This window comes from Rousettus aegyptiacus, unplaced genomic scaffold (assembly GCF_014176215.1).
Source record: "Rousettus aegyptiacus isolate mRouAeg1 unplaced genomic scaffold, mRouAeg1.p scaffold_m13_p_8, whole genome shotgun sequence".
In the NCBI taxonomy this organism is placed as follows: domain Eukaryota; kingdom Metazoa; phylum Chordata; class Mammalia; order Chiroptera; family Pteropodidae; genus Rousettus; species Rousettus aegyptiacus.
The window spans coordinates 99,617,589-99,634,719 of NW_023416311.1; positions in this window are offsets into that span (position 1 = coordinate 99,617,589).

Consider the following 17,131-nt stretch of genomic DNA (forward strand, 5'->3'; position numbering starts at 1 on the left):
AAAAAAGCTATTAAAACTACAAAATTTTATTAAAATCACATTAGAAAATATTGATGTTATTTCAAACACCCTCTGACATTTGTCTCACTTCATTTATCTCTTAAATAAGTATTTTAAAATGAAAAAGAAAAAAGCATCATTAGATGAAAGAAATGGTAGTTGCCTGAGACAACCTAGAACATAGCTGTGTTTTACATTCCACTGTGTTGGTTCTGAATCCTGGAGACACTATGAATGAATGATGTCCACAGTGTCCTGTCTTCAACAGCCTTGCTCAGCTCCTGTAGACTCATTCCCATGTCTTCCTTTATAGAGTCAACTTCTCTTGTATTTGGGCATTTCTTTTTCTGCTGCTTGCTATTTTTCCCAGCATCATTGTCTTTTCCAAAGAACCCAGCTTCTCACCATGTGCCCAAAGTAGGACAGCTTAAGTTTCGTTGTTTTTGCCTACTGCAATGTTTCAGGTTTTATTTGCTCTATGACCCACTTTTTGTTTTTCTGGCAGTCCAGGGGTATCCATAGGGCTTTCCTCCAACACCACATTTCAAATGGATTTTTTTTCTTATCAGCCTTTTTTCACTCTTCGACCTTCTCATTCTTACACAGTCATTGGGAATATGAGAGCACGGATGATCTTAGGTTTGTAATGGCTCATCTTTGGTCTCGGTGAACTTTTCTAATTCTGTCATTGCTGCCTTTCTGGGTCTCAACCTTGGAGTTTTTGGCCGCGGTCTCCACTTAAATTGATGACTGAACCAAAGTAAGCAAAATTTCCTTTAATGAGCTTAACGTCCTTAACGTTCATGTTAGAGTTGTATATTTCTTCTGTAGTCACAATTTTGGAGCTCCTCAATATAGTATGTTTTTCTTTGCAAATTCTAGAAATCTTTTTTCAGTCCTCAAATATATCATTAGTTCACGGCCTATTTGTTGATATATATATATATATATACACACACACATATATACACACACACACACACATACACACACAAATATATATATATCTTAAATATATATATTTAGGAATTATTTTATACATATATCTTAAAACACATATATATATATATATTTAAGAATTATTATACAGTATCAAGAGGATTCAAAAGTTACCTGGAACAACTATTTCATTTTTCTGAACATAGTTAAAATCCTTGTAACTGGGCCATGATCCTTAAATTCAATGACTGTGACATTCAATTTCTCCTTTTAGGAAGTCTTGCCATTCCTGCTCAGGAATAATTTAAGCCTAGAGTTTTACCTATGTTTTACCTCAATCTGTCTATCTTAACTAGCTTGATCCAACTGAAATAAAACTATTTGTCCTTAATCTTAACCCCAAACCAAAATCAAACAAATAAAATCACTGAAATTGCATGTTAACAACATCTTATTATATTTAGACGTTCAAGGACATGTTATTATTTTTTATATTATCGAAAAAATAAACACATGGTTTTATATAAAATTCTTATGGAGAACTTTTAGAACTTTAAAACATTTTTCTGTGAAGTTACCAACCTTAGTTCAAAAAATATATATCAGCTTAATATTATCTTATAGTAATTTGTCAAACTATGTATAATTTTAACTCTAAGATGTTATATGCCAATTTAATGAAATAGATTTTTATCTTATGTAATAAGCTCGCTGAGTCCTTTTAAAAATTTGAAGTAAATTTTTGGTAAGTTTGTGATTTCAGACTCTTTAAAAGTAAGTTTGTGTTTCCTACATTTATATAGTTGTTGCTTGAAACAGTAAAACAACATATTAGTTAAGTTGTCTTAGATTTAAACTAACAAAAAAATGTTGTAAAAAAATTATCTCACTTATAAAAGATGTCTGTTTCTTTTCATCTTTCTGCTCTTTCATAACAAGTGTTGGCTAATTCTCAGGGCATCTCACCTCACGATTTAAAGATGAATTGCATTTTAGCCACCACAAGCAGACAAAGTAGCATTCAGTTAAATAAAGTGTCCTTATGGAATATCTTCTTTTTTTAAATTTTAATTTATTAATAGTATTTTAAAATTTACAAAATTCAATGTTTAACAAAAGATACAACCTAAACTAGGTAGGTAAAATTCTGAACTTACATTATACTTATGTTCAATTTATTACTGTTTTCTCAGAACATATATTTAAGTATTCTTCTCAAACTCGAAAAGAATAATTAAATAAGTATTTGAGTAATTTTATTATATATCGAATAGCGGGCATAGAGGAAAAAAGTAATCATTCTTGAGTACAGTCGTTCTGAGAATTCTTTTAGTTCTTTGCATTTTTAAGCAAATGGTAAATCAGACCTTATGGGTCTAGGTTCATTGAACATAAGAGAACAAGTGTGGGAATCAGACCATTGAGTCCATTTCTCTCCAAGTAGAGAAAAACTATTTCTAATAAGCCCTTTAGTGTAATGTCTACTCTGCCATTATATGCCTCATGGGAGGATGTTTCTTTTCTTTCTATGAGGAATCTAGACTCTTATCCGGTAGTTCTCACCAACAAAGTGTTGGCCTTAATTGCACTACCCTAAATTTCTTCCCATTATTCTTAATTGCACTTCCTTGATGAACACTGAGAAACTGTGCTGTCTTCAAAGTTCTTTTTATAAAGTGTTTCGTCCTTTTATTTGAGCAAGAAATAAAACTGCATAATAATTCTACATGTATTCTGTTTTAAACCAATGACATTTTCATTGGATTTACATTATTTAGATCGCAATTTTCAACTTTCAAATATAAATATTCTCATTTTATAAGATACATACAAAAACAAACTTTCATAAATGTATGCCACTTTTTTCTGCTTACATTTCATTAAAATATTTTCTCTATTCTATAATTAATCTTATTTATCTTCCATTTTTTCAGTTTCATCAATCTAAAAATAATTGAATGTCTGCAATTTAAGTCAAGAAATCCAAAATGAATTATCAACTTAAGAAATAAACATTGTTTTTCTCCTATTTCTTATACATTAGGATGTTTTTCTCTTTCCATCACTTGTATAACAGATATTCTAATGTAATTTAAAATTGCATTATAAATCTAAATTTTTTTCTACTTACAGATTACTACAAAGTGTGAAAAAAGATCTAGAATATTATTTTGACCCTGCTGCTTGAGCATAAGTCATGTTATTACTCATATGCATACATATAAATATAACCAGATCCAAGTTAAATTTCTTTAATAATTTATTCTTATTTTAATTGGCTTAATGCCTAATTAATAAGTTAGTGTTGTCAAAGTGCACATTTACATTTTTATTGTATTATATTCATAGGCAAGTTTTAGTTCTGCTTTTTAAATATGTGATGTATTTTTTATTGGGGGGATGATGTTGTCCAGAAATTCTGATGATGAATTTCTGTATGCATCTGTTTGAAATTGAATCCCAACTACTCTTCCATTTAATTCTGTCTCACATATGTAGTAATTCTCCCACCCTCCCTGTCTGCAACAGTCTACATGCAAAATGTTTTTAAGATATTTTTTCATTTCAACTATTGTGTGTGTTGAGGTAGGTTATGTTTACAAATTTCATTTTAGGATAATAAAATTGTCATTAAAAATATATACATAATATATATATATTATATATATATTTAGAGAGAGAGAGAGTATGCTAATAGCCATGTGACCCGATTGCCAAACATAGGAGTCCAAATTTGAATAGATTTCAGAGCTTTATATGCTTACATCTATTATGATCAATCAGAATGATGCCCATACTTCTTTAGCACTTACACCACATGGTTGTTACCTTGAAGACTGAGATAAACGTAAGCTCAAATATTTTATTTTATCTCTGTTTCAAGTGCACATTTCCAGGACAGTCATCCTAACTAGGACTTTCACTACTTTAAGTTTTAATTTACTCAGATTTTGCTCTAGAACAAAAGTAATAGTGTGCCAAAATTTTCCCTTTACAATCTGCTCTCAATTTCTCTTTCCAGATGCCTGACTATTTCTTACACCCACTGCATATTCCAATGACACTGGATTAGTCAACAGTCTTCAAATAGCTAAGCAGTTTCAAATTCTACAACTCTGTTCTGTTCCTTTCTCTTGGAGTGTTTTTCATCAATTTCTTCAACTGGAGAAAAATTCTTTTTTAGACAGTTTTTAATGTGTCTAGTTTACATGTGAAATTGCAAGTTTCTATCTGATTTGGAAAATATAAACACATGGAAAATATCCCCAAAATTTGATATTTGGAATTGCTCAAAAAACATATATACATTAGAAGACCCTAAAAATTGCTCTCTTATTTGAGCTTTCAAAATTCTCAAGGGCTATTATTTAATAAAAGAATTTTTAAAATGAGAAATTTATTTAATAAAATAAAAATATTTTTCAGTGTATTGTGGTTACAAAAATAAAACTTTTCTTCAAATTTTGGGAAGTCAAGATGTAGGAGGCACTATAGTATAGAAGATAATAGGAGAATTACTCAGAGAGACAGGTGTATACTTCATTCCCATCTGACATAATGATTTTTGTGGTTTTATTTGGGCTATTTTGTCCCATAACAATATGCCTTTCCTCACATGTAGCACTGCTTTCTTCAATCCTTTTCCAGAAATAAAGAAAGTATATAGTCTGCAAAATGCATCTTGATGTCACCTCTACTGGGGAAGCTATCTTGGGTAATTTTTTTGGCTAAGTTAAGTATCGGTCTTTTCTGTACCTTGCTGCAATTCTTTTATAGCTTTTATCTGGTTTTGTAGTAAAAACGTATTTATTCTATTTTTAATCCTTCATTTTAAACTTCACAAATACTTTTAATTCATTCGTACATTAGTAACTTAATCATTAAATACTTGTTTTTGGTGGCTGAACAAAGATACCACGTTCCTATGATAGCTCAAATTCTGTAAGAATGTGAACTTCACAAGGTCAGGTTTATGTGTGTTTTACCAATGATGTGTCTCAGACAGACAGACAGACAGACGCACACACACATGCATGAGAGCACACAACATTGGCACTTACTAATTGCTGTGGTTGGATATAATTTTGAATACTTAATCTGATGACATTCACAAAATCTGTTGCTACTATATAGTTATTCTCCCATTTAGTTATGAAGACATTGTGCATGTGTTACCTCAAGTAGAATATTGCACACAAAAATAATCAGAAAAAATATATTAGTTGATTATTAACTTTTATGTTTCAATATCATTAATTTCAGGAGTAGCCAATACATTGAATACCAAGAAAACAGTGGAACAGTTTAGGAAGTAGAACATCTTTAACCATATTACCAAAGCAAGAAGATATTCTTGAAGCCAGAAAAGAAAAACAACATAGTGGTTGGGAGAAGTCTAATTTGGTACATCTTGAGAAGAGACTAGTTCTTGGAGGAGGCATGTGGCAAACTTCTACTTCCACTTAAGCATCACTAAACTTAGTACAATCAAGATCTAGGAGACATTAAGACTTTAGAGTAGTGCCTGTAGACTTTTTATTTAAATTTTTGCGTGGGCCTGCAATGGGGAATTTTTGCTGCAGGTAGATTACATGTTGACTTTCTTGCATAATTTTCACCCACTTGTTCCCTAAGACATTACTATAATGTCATTCTACTAATTCCACATGGGCAAATTCCTTTTCAACAATAGAAGACATATATCCCCCAAATTAGGAATACAGAATTGACTTATTAGAAGAATAGCTATGGCATGAAAAAAAATCCTCAAATTCCACATTTACTTGGGAGGAAATCAATGGAACAGGTTCAATATCTCCTTCAGAACTAGAGAAGTAGGAAAACATACCTCAACTATGTATTCTACTGGGGAAAAGACATGTCAACAAATGATCGCTTATATGGTGTTCAGTGCTATGAAAGAAATAAAAACAAAGTATGAAAGAAGCTGATTAAAAGGGCAAAGAACATGGACAGAAAGAATCAACTGCTCAGATGTAATTCTAAACTAGAATGTACATTTATTTAGAATGTAATCTGAAATGAACAGAACGGTGGGAGTTAGTTAACCATACATTCAAAAATGTGTTATAGGTGAAGATAGTAGTGTGTCATTAAGTATCTCAAAGTAACATGATTCGTTGCACAGAAAAGATGACTACAGTCCAAACTATCCCTCTGAAATCTTAATAGAATGATTAAAAACAGATTAGTTTAACGAAGGCAAATAAAACTGTAAAAATATATCTGGAGATCACTTCTGTGTGTGTGTTTCAAGTTATAAATTCCCTGAAGAAACCACAGTATGTAAATAAGTAGATGTCAATTAGAGTAAATATTTAAGAGTTATAGAAAACATGTATATAATAGATTATAAGTCATATTTAAATATAATGGGAAGAAATTTTTTTTAGAATACTAAAAGCCAAAACATTAAGAATTGACTGCTTAAAAGATTACAATTTGTATAACTGAAGATCACAATAAAAAAATTAGAATTTTACAATGATTGAGGCATCATTTGTCACAGACGTAAAAGGCAACATATTACTCATATATAAAATAATTTCGTAAGTCAATAAAACAAAAATTAACCTGATAGAAAAACCAATAAAGATCACGAAAATTTAGTTCATTAAAGGAGACTTCGAAAACGGTTGTATACAAACAAAGCAAACAAACAAAGAAAAACTACATTTACTCTACTAGCAGCTAAATCATTACAATTAATAAGTAGCCTGGCAACATTTTTTTTTTGCCTTTGAAACTGTCAAAAAATTAAAAGGTAACAGTGTTACTGAGGCATATATTAAACATATATTAAAAATCTTAAAAGCACATATTGAGTCAGTCATGATCAATTTTAAGAATCTATTTAGAATATTCAATTATGAATAAAAGCAAAAAAAATAATTTTGAGAAGATCCTCAAAGTGTTAATAATGATAAAAATATAGAAAAATAAGTGCAATATTAGGGCCGTATTTAAAGATGTTACCTATTAGTTGCTCACTATATATCGAGTCCTGTGCTAGGACTTGGGGGTATGTCATTGAACAAGAGAGCCATTACTCATATTCAAATGAGGAAGAAATTAGTAAACAAATAATGAATAAAATAATCAGATGTTAATCAGTAATAATATGAAACACTTAAGTATAAGGCTTAAGGATTAGAAAAGATATAAATATATATTTTCTACAAGGACAAGTAGAAGATGATCTCTTAGACCTGAGGCTGTTGAAGGAAAATTACCCAAGGAGCTCTCATAGTTGCTAGAATTTTTCTGTGACCTTGTTCATATTTGAAATGAGCAGCTCACAAGAGACCTGGTATATATCCAGCAGGTGAACTATTACTCTCCATATAGTTGTTAAAGTGATGATAAAGAAAGTTCACAGAAGTTTAATGTATTTAAAACTTCATACAAACCATAATGTCTGGTACAGTTCAGTTTTAGAATAGGAACTTTCTACTTAATTTGTGTGCTGTTATCTAAAGCGAAGTACTTAACTCTATGTAGGTTTGCAATGTACATGACCAAAATAGATTTTTGCCTCTATTTGACAATCCAAATCCAGTTAATTATTGAGTTCAGAGAGACCAACAAAATATTAGGAAATTATAGCATGCAGTGAATTGGAGTGCTAAAGGGAAAAAATCTGCAATTCAGAGAACAAAATATATTTTTCTTGGAGACTGAGGGGCACAGTAGATCGTGCCTGATTCTTATTGGAGGAATCCAAAGGTGGTGCTACTACTAGTTACGTTGATGTCACACCATCAGAGAGATGGCTGAATTAAGGGTGGCCAGGATTCATGGAAATTTGTGCAAGAGAAAATGGGTTACAGCGTCTCATGGATCAAGTGTGGACTGCAATCAGGAGGAAAAACTGTCTTTGGGCTGCTGTGGCTTCTGTGTAAGAAGCCCACCTGGATGGGCAAATGGATTCCAATAGAAAGAACATTGAGGTGCATCTTTACGGCTAAGGATGGAGAAAGATGTGTGTACAGTTAAGACATAATCACTCTCCTCAAAAAAATTTCACTAAGATGTCTCCAAGATCGGAGGCAGATTCCTGAATAAACAATAAAACAGCATTATGAGTATTCTAACCTCCTTCATCCAAGCGGCCCCACCCAAACGTCTGGGGGTACATATTAAGTGAGCAATTCCATTAGTTCTCAGAAGCTCTGAAGTTCCCTCTTTAGCTTGCCATGAAGTAGAAACTATATGTTCTCTTCCTAGGAGGACGTGGGACTGCCCAGTAATCCTTACATGTTTGTAACTCTATGCAAACAAAGTTTTAGTACCAATGATAGTTTGATCAATAATGCTCATTTTCTTTTACATAATCTGTAAGGAAAGTAGTGACCTATGGTTAAAAAAAATTATAATCTCTCAGCTTTCCTGCTAGATATTTAGTAGTTATTATTCTTGTCTGATTAAGCCTCTATGAAAGAACATTAAACAAAAACATTATATATGTACACACACATATACACTCCTTTATTAAAATATAAGCCCCATGAGACAGGGATTTTTGGTCTGTTGCCCTATATCCCAGTTTCTGACACATGATATACTCAATAAATGATTGTTGAATAAAATTAACCAAGATTTGCTCTTAAAAAGTCCTCAGTTGAATTAGCGACAACGCAAGAATACCCACAATTTTTATCACCATTATTACTAATAGTGTTTTGAAATTACCACAAATGTAATTAAAGGGAAGAAAAGCTGACCACAACTCTACTTCCAGCTTTCTGTTTATATTTTTAAAACAAAGAAGCACAAATATTAAGTTTCGTTAATTATATGTTTTATACTTCAAGAAAATCAACTGAAATATGAGAATTAATAAAAAGTTATCAAAGCATAGTATAAAAAAATTTATTTTAAAAATCATGTTGAGCAGTAATGATAGAAGAACATAAATAGCCTACCTAGTAATACACAGTACAAGAAACGTATGCGAAGGAACTATAGAAATGACATTTGAAATGATTAGGATACTCCTGATTTCCTCCAAACCATCTCCTGCCAATCTTCTCATTTTCCTTAGGCTTCTAAAATTAATGAGTGAATCCTCAGAATCTTCATAGATATATTTCCTCCTGTTATAACTGTGTTTTATTGTTCCTTCGCTCACTCTCTCACATTTGATCTAGCTAGTGTGTGATCAATTTTTGCAATTCAAGGCGGTCTTTCCTGATTCCCTTAGGCTTGATCAGGCTACACTATTGGATAGTTTATACTCAGTGCAGGATTTCCTTCCATAGGTAGGTCTTTATAGTCACTGTAAAGAATGAATTTGCACTTACGTGATTATTTGACTAATGTTCACCTCCACAGCAGGAGGTATACTACATGGAGAAGAACCGTTTATAAATAAACAAATGAGATCCTAGTGTTTAGCATAGCATCTGCTGCACAATAAAGATTTAATAAATATTTGGAGAATGAATAAAAGAACCAAGGTAAATGAGTACATGAAATGAATGAATGACAAACTGCAATAGATAGAAGACCAGGCATGCAAGTCCATTTAGAGCATCAGGAATCCTGACTGATGTGGACACAGTATGCTAGTGTTCAGGCTGTAGGATGGTGAGGTCCATAAACTGGTCAAGAACATGCATGGTTTGAATGGCTTCTAAAGTCTGTGACCTTTAAAATGTTAAACACTTAAGTCAGCCTTCATGTGAAATATCTGTGTTAATGCAGAGTGAAAATTATGCCAAAGACATACCGTAAAAGGAAAAACAAAAAGAAAAAAGTGAGGTACTTGGATATTTTTCTTTCTGCATTCCACAAGACCCGAGTAACTTTGATTTCCATAGTAAGTTTATAATTCAGTTATTCCATTGCATACTATCTTGTGGTTAGTGTAATTGAGGTAACATTGAAAAAGTTCATGTTATATGTCTAAATTACATGTAATTTGAATAGTACAAAATAGCATGTCTTTTAATGACAGTATTACATGCAATTTTTATGAGGTTTATGATAACGATATAATTTAAAAATTGTTAAAAATAAGAAAAGATTTCGTCAACCATTTTTTTTTTTAAGATCCACTTTTTGAAACCTTCACATTTTTTTCTCAGCAATTTCAAAGTTGTTATATTTACTTCACAGGAAGCCTGCATTTCTCAGAATAAAAGTTGACTGGTATTCATTAGGAATCATTCAATCACTTTAATAATTCTCATAGCACCTTAACGAAAAATTTCTTAACTTAAAAATAATTTATTTTTCAGACAGTTCCTGGGGAGCTGACATTTTCTACATTTTAAATCATTATGGCACATAAGTTTTATTGATTGTCATTTTGTATGGATTACAGGTGAAACCTAAAATGGAATTATATTTTACTTACTTTTTGAATGAGGAAAAAGTATTGTCTTTGTGATTAGAAAATAACCATTATTTTGTTAGAATTAACAACAACAAAAAAAACTCAGCCTATCCTTTTTCATCTTCTTATGGCAAGCCAACTCAGATAAATTGACTCAAAGTACAAAAAAATGAATAATGTGCAGCTGGAATAATCCTCTACAAAATGAATGAAAGCTGACAACTTCAATTACAATTTGAACTGTCTCTTTGTGTATGAATGTGATTTAATGGAAATCTGATATTCAATAAATGTGACTTTCTTTATGATTTATAATAGCTTGCCTTAGGTTACCCAGATGTATTTTATAGTGTAAAATGGCACAATACCCTCTTCCACTGATATGCAAAATTTTCCATCAACCAAAAATCAAAGGAGACTTTTCTGATCAAAAAGAAACATATGTGTGACCCTACTGAACTAAAATTTTTACTACACTCTGATCCCCATACCCAAATCCTCTCTTTTATTTTTTGAAGCAACACAAAGAATCTGCTGACATTATATATAATTTTTCTTTCACATTCCATTTAATTTCTTCTACCTTAAATGCTTATAAGGCAGAGGGAAGAAAAGTTATCCCAGGAGATTTTCCTGAAGCCTGATGTCTGTACAAATGACCCAACCTGAAGTCATAAGTATTTTTTTTTATCTTCCTTTAGGAAGCTTATTACGGATCTAGTCTTTTTAAAGAGCATAATAAACCGTAATCCAGGTAAAGGATTTATTTGAGCTATAGCCCTAACTGCATTCTTATTCACATTTTCCTCTGAAAAAAAGTCTATTAGGAAATATCAAACCATGTTATGGCTTTATCTAGCTTCATGATTCCTACCATATTCTGATTCTATATCAAAAAGTTATATTCTAATTTTGGAAAATAAAATAGATAAATGGTGAGTGTTCCAGAAAGGATATTTAGTGATTAACATGACTTGTTTCACTGACTTTTAACTACAATTATACTTATTATAATCATTTAAAAATAAGGATTTTGAGATTTACAGAGGGCAAATAGCTTCCCCAGCTCAGACAATTAGTAGGTGGTAGAACCAGGATACAGACTAACATCTCCATAATATAAGATAGACACACACAAATGCACATGTGTGTGCACACATACACACACACACACACACACACGTATAATCATTTGATGAAAAGATATGTTTGCAGAAAATTCTGTTTAATTTAACCTAGTTACTATGTATTTGCTACCTAAGTATACAGTTTTCTCTCTATATATCTATTTGTCTATAATTATTAGAGGTTAGGTTCCCTGGGAGCTGACTCTGAGACTTGAATTCACATGCAGAATGTTCACTGGGGTGGGCTTTTAGGATCAAAACCCATGTAAAGGAACAGGAGGAAGCAGTATTGGTCAAAGTTCAGAGGAAATTCATCTTCGGTGGCGACCTACGTGAGCCTACAAGGAGCTCTGAAGTTTCAGTGACTGTTATTAGATGCCCAAAGTGGGGACAAGAGAATCAGGCCTTAATGTCCTTCATAATCGGTCACTGGATTCGGGCTTCCCAGAGAGGGTATCCTATGACCTTTTTTTAACTAAGATAATTTGGAAGAGGGCTGACAGCTAAGGGCTCTCTGTCAGCAATAAACCCATCAGCTTTTGAAAATAGATATTCAGCCTTAAGGAGGATCTGAATTGTGCATCATAACATCCACCATACTTGTGTGCATCAAGATAACATTAGACAATTGTGCACGTACAGAAGTTTGCATACATAACACAATTTAAATTTTAGATGCAGAGACATCAACTACCAGCTCGGACCACTTGTCGTTATTAAACAAACAAGCCTAAAGCTTTGCATTTTAATAATATATTCCAACATAAAATATGCAAGAAAATAAAACACAAGTACATCTCATATCTTAGGAGGCAATGAAATGTGACTTTATTAATACCTTCAAAGTGGTGGTGAGAAATTTAGACCTGTTACTAAATCTGTCCACAAAAGCTGAACCATTTCTGCGGAACAGATAAAAACAGTGGATTGAGTTTCAGGAGTTAAGAGAGGTCCATCTTGGTGAGTAAAATGATACATTCGAACTTCACAAACACCTGTAAATATGATTTTTAAAATGTTTTGCTCAAGTGAGGAGGCTCAGAAACAGGAGACATAAGGGAATCGTTCTCAAATGCCTCAGAACGAGGTGATTAAAATATGAGTTTATTTCAAAGATTAAAAAATGGAACATGGTAAAGGATCTAAGGAGTTGGGCTGAGAGGAGCACCCTGATGTCTACAGAGCTGGAGTGCTGTATCCTGGGTGTGAATAAAGACACCACTGGTGCTTGAGACAGAAAAAATATCGCTGCTTCAGCCCTGCCTGTATCTAGTTGCTATTATTCTGAACCTCATGGAAACGACAAGGCTATTTTCATATCACTATTAATGACTGATCACACCTAATGGACGGGGTGAAAGTCGGAAATAGTGGAGAGGTTGATCTGATACCATATAAAGAAGAACAATGTACACAAACGGCATATGCAATAACTAAGTTAAACTAGATAAGTAAGAATAATTAAAAACTAAAATTGCTTCTAAATACACACGACAATCTAAAATGAATTTCTCAGTATATGATAGTGCCTTCATGCCTCCCTCCTTCCCCAAAAAACTATATAAAAGGAAATCCTGGGTAAGCCGAACCTTACTTTCCTGTTCTCCCCACTCGCCTCTATTTGAGTCATCGCCATCACTTCTAGTTCAGTGGTGTAATTTTTTCTTCCATTAACTTTAATAGGCTTTATCCCAATGTTAAGCAATGAATGGGATCATTTTACACTGGCTGCGTTGATGAGAAATACCTCCACTCAATTAGTTTCTCAATACTGGAATATTTTGAAATGAAGAAGAAATAGGCAATCTGAAAACCTTAAGCTGATAATGAGGTAAAAGTTTCTCTATCCTTAGACTCCATAATGTTTGAAAACCTTGATAACTATTTCTATGGTAGCATTAGGAAAAGTGTACTCAGCAAACCTCTGGAGAATAGTAGACCATGTACTATTTCTTACACATTGAATATTTGTAAAGATATCAAGCAATTGTTTAAGTGTTTCACTTTGCCGCAGATCAAGTTTCATGTATTTGGAATTTTAAAATTTTGATATAAAGATTTCCCTTGTAATTTCAGGAAACATATTTTATTTAATATACAATTGAGATCAGAATATTATTTAGATGTATAAGTTCATATAAATTGTTTATTTTTCCTAAAATTTATGAGCCTCAATATTTATGACTTGTAATATATTAAAATATTGTTTAAACATCAATGTTTATAAACTAAAATTGATTGAATTTTAATGTTCCTGAGGAATTGATTACATTGGAAAGAACTGAATGAAAAAGAAAGTTTTTTTCAGCCATTTTAGTCAAAAGTTATCTATTAATACCTAACTTCTCAAGTAGGTAGAGGATTGTAAAATTGCAAGAAATAAGTGCACAATAAATTTTACTGAAGAGACAAAAGTATCCGTTTTATATAAACTACATTAAGTTCTATTTCATCAATTAAAACACAAATTTGTGTCATCTCTGTCTATGTAAACTGAAAATAAATATGCACGCTTATGTTCACAAGTATGTGAACACAAACACAATTACAATTTTGGATATAGTCAATAAATTTTCCCAGTTGGAATGAATCATTCTGACTATCTGTATGCTGTTCTTATAGAACATTGAGCTACTTATCCAGGAAAATCGAAATGTCAAAGAATTTTTCCTGATTGCCTGTGGATAAGGAGACTATTCCCTTTTATGCTCACTCTTCAGTGGAGACAGAGTATAATCACCTACATAAATTTTCTTTGGGTAATAAAAGTTTTTTTTTTTAATTTCCATTTTCCATGATATTTTTATTCTTCTGTGTATAAGAAAATGGTAGAAAAACAAAGTAGAAAATATTAATCTCTTATCTTGATTGTTCAGAAAGTACGACATAATTTTTTTTATTCTCACACATTATTTAACATAGTTTTAGAGAAACAATGTCAAACATAAGGAATATAATAATAGAAGGAAAACTTCATAACAACTAAAAAAGAAGAAATCCTAAAAGTAAAGAAAAACAATAAAAATTTAAGTGAAATTTCAAAAGGGAATGATGAATTTCTGAAGAAAACAGATGGCATTGTCTTGAACTACAGGCATAGGAGACCTCGCGGCCCCTCATTTTCTCACTTACCACAAAGGGGTTCGATTCTAAAGTCATTTCAGTTCCTGGTAACTCATAATCTGTCAACTCACTTGAATGTTTCCAAAAAAATTTTTCTGCGTCAGATAAAATAAAAATTATAACTCTTGTTTACCAAATGGTTAAGGATAAAGTCAGAAGAGATTTACATATTGCTTTTTTCCAGCCCATATCTGTGTACCACTGGAAGCCTAGGAGTGGCCAGTCTGTGATGATCACTCAGGATCACCAGATAACACCCATCGGAGGCAATGATCCTAACACAGCCACAATGAAGGTGCTTTATAATTTTAGATTACAGGTTACTTCTGAGATACTTTCCCAGAGCTGTGATAAAAGTTATGTCTTGTTTCAGACAGTAGGTTCATATACACTGAGAAGGAATAGGAAGCAATAATATATTGGGGGAAGTATAGGACTTTATCTACTGTATCAACTTTGAAGACCTTAGCAGTTATTTCTCCCCAAATATACTGGCATCTCTTATTCTAAAATAACTTAAAATGGAATTCAAAATTTCTCTAAAGCAGCATCTTCTGATAGACCTAATATTCACTTTGTAGCAAAGTCATGGTCAAAACACAAATTTTTCATAATGGGTCACTTCAGAGTAATTTCCCAGGTTTAAACAGCAATAGTTGCTGGAAAAGCTAAGCTGAATAAACACTTTAATGTATACTGACTGCCAAACTTGTGGCTCACATTTTATAGCTTCTTAGGAATTAAATCTAGCTGTTAGAAATACTGTATGCCATGAAAAAAATGAAACAGAAGAGGCAAAAACTAGAGATGGCATTGTTCAGATAGTACAAGTCAAATCTCGATAAGAAACATTGTAGAAAACTTTTTAAATTACAGTAAATATATCCTAACAGATACAAAAATATACTATTTTCAGTTTTTCAAATGGATATTTAGTAACATCAAACACTTTTTAATGACTGCTAATTCACAAACTAATTAAAATACAAGACTTCAGGATTGTGGTGTTTTTTTTTTTTTTTTTCACCTAATATCACTTTTGTTTGTTTGTTGTGTGTGTGTAGGGGGAGGGCTGGGGTGTTTCCAGATAAAATATATGGAAAGAATGGTTTATTGACCTGGTCGCAGAGAAGGTGGGGGCGGGGCAGGGGCAGGGTCTTGGATTCACTGCTAACATGAATGTAATCTGGTATAAGCTTTATGTAAAGTAATTTGGAAAACAGTGCAAAGGTCTAGAAAAAAGTCTAAATCTAACAATTTCAGTTCTAAGATTTTCTCTGAAGAGTGATTCAATAATGTTTTATAAGCACTTACTGTGTCTTCTTAACTATTTTAGTAAAATTTTATGTAAAGGGCCAAAACTGAAAAACTTATAATAGCTAAAATTTGAAAAATAAACTTAAATATCCTGCAAGATAGAGTCTAATTCATATATCCACTAAAATCCAAGTATTTGAATAATATTTAATGTTATGGTACAGCATTTACAAACTATGAAGCTAAATGAAAATCAACAGAAATGACATGTAATGCACTTATACACATATAGTCAAAATTTCATGTGTATATTTGTAAGTACACACGTCTGTAAATTCATTCAAACATAAATATAATTGAAAGTAAATTTATATCAAACATGTGGATTCCAATAAAGCTACATGTCACACGATCTCCTGCTCCATTTTCCCCTCCCCAGCTACAGGAAGTATCCTTTAGTAGTCTAAGCTGGCGTGAGCCTTACAGATGAAGCCTTTGTCTCCTATGGCAGTGGGTCAGGATGGGTTTCCAGGGATGCTATTCTCTCTAACCAGCATCCCTGATTCTTCCTGTGAAAGCTCTGTGGTATGTCTATAGGAAAAAAAAATACAAATGGAGGGATGCCCCATTACTGCAGCCCCCAGGAGCTACGTAAGCTCATGCAAACTCACATTTAACCTCTAACAAATCACATTTACTAGTTTAATGTTCCCGTGGACTTTTATGGTGTCTGTCAGCCTCTGCCCGAGGTAAGCAAATGTTTGTTTGTCCTTTGACCTTTGCTATCTTATAAATTCTTGAAACTCATAAATTTGGAACTCATTAATTTGCTGCCTAAACAATATTTTCTCTTGTAAGGAAAGTCACTTTTTTTCCCAGTTTTTTAGATGTCCTAGATGAATCCAAAAATAGTTAATATACTATGGAGTAAGCAAACCATACAATAGTACGTTGCGTGATTTTATTCTAGAGAATAACATCTTTCACATAATCAAGTTAATTGGAGAAAATTGAAAGTACTAATTTCCAAAGCTAAAAATGATAATGAACTATTTCTAAACAATAATTACTTACATCATTTAAATACATGTATGCACAGCTTCTAGTTAATTGACTATATTTTCTCTCTCATCTCTTTGACCCCATGAAATAATTAAAGTTAGGCAATTAAGCACATGAAAAGGAAACTGTAATCTAAGGCTGGAATATATATTGTTTCAAACATGAGTATTCTTTTTGAACTAAAAAATTAGTCAGAGGATCAACTGGAAAGAAAAGTTATTTTTTTTCCTCAGAAAAAGTTATTGATATATGTGTTTCAGAA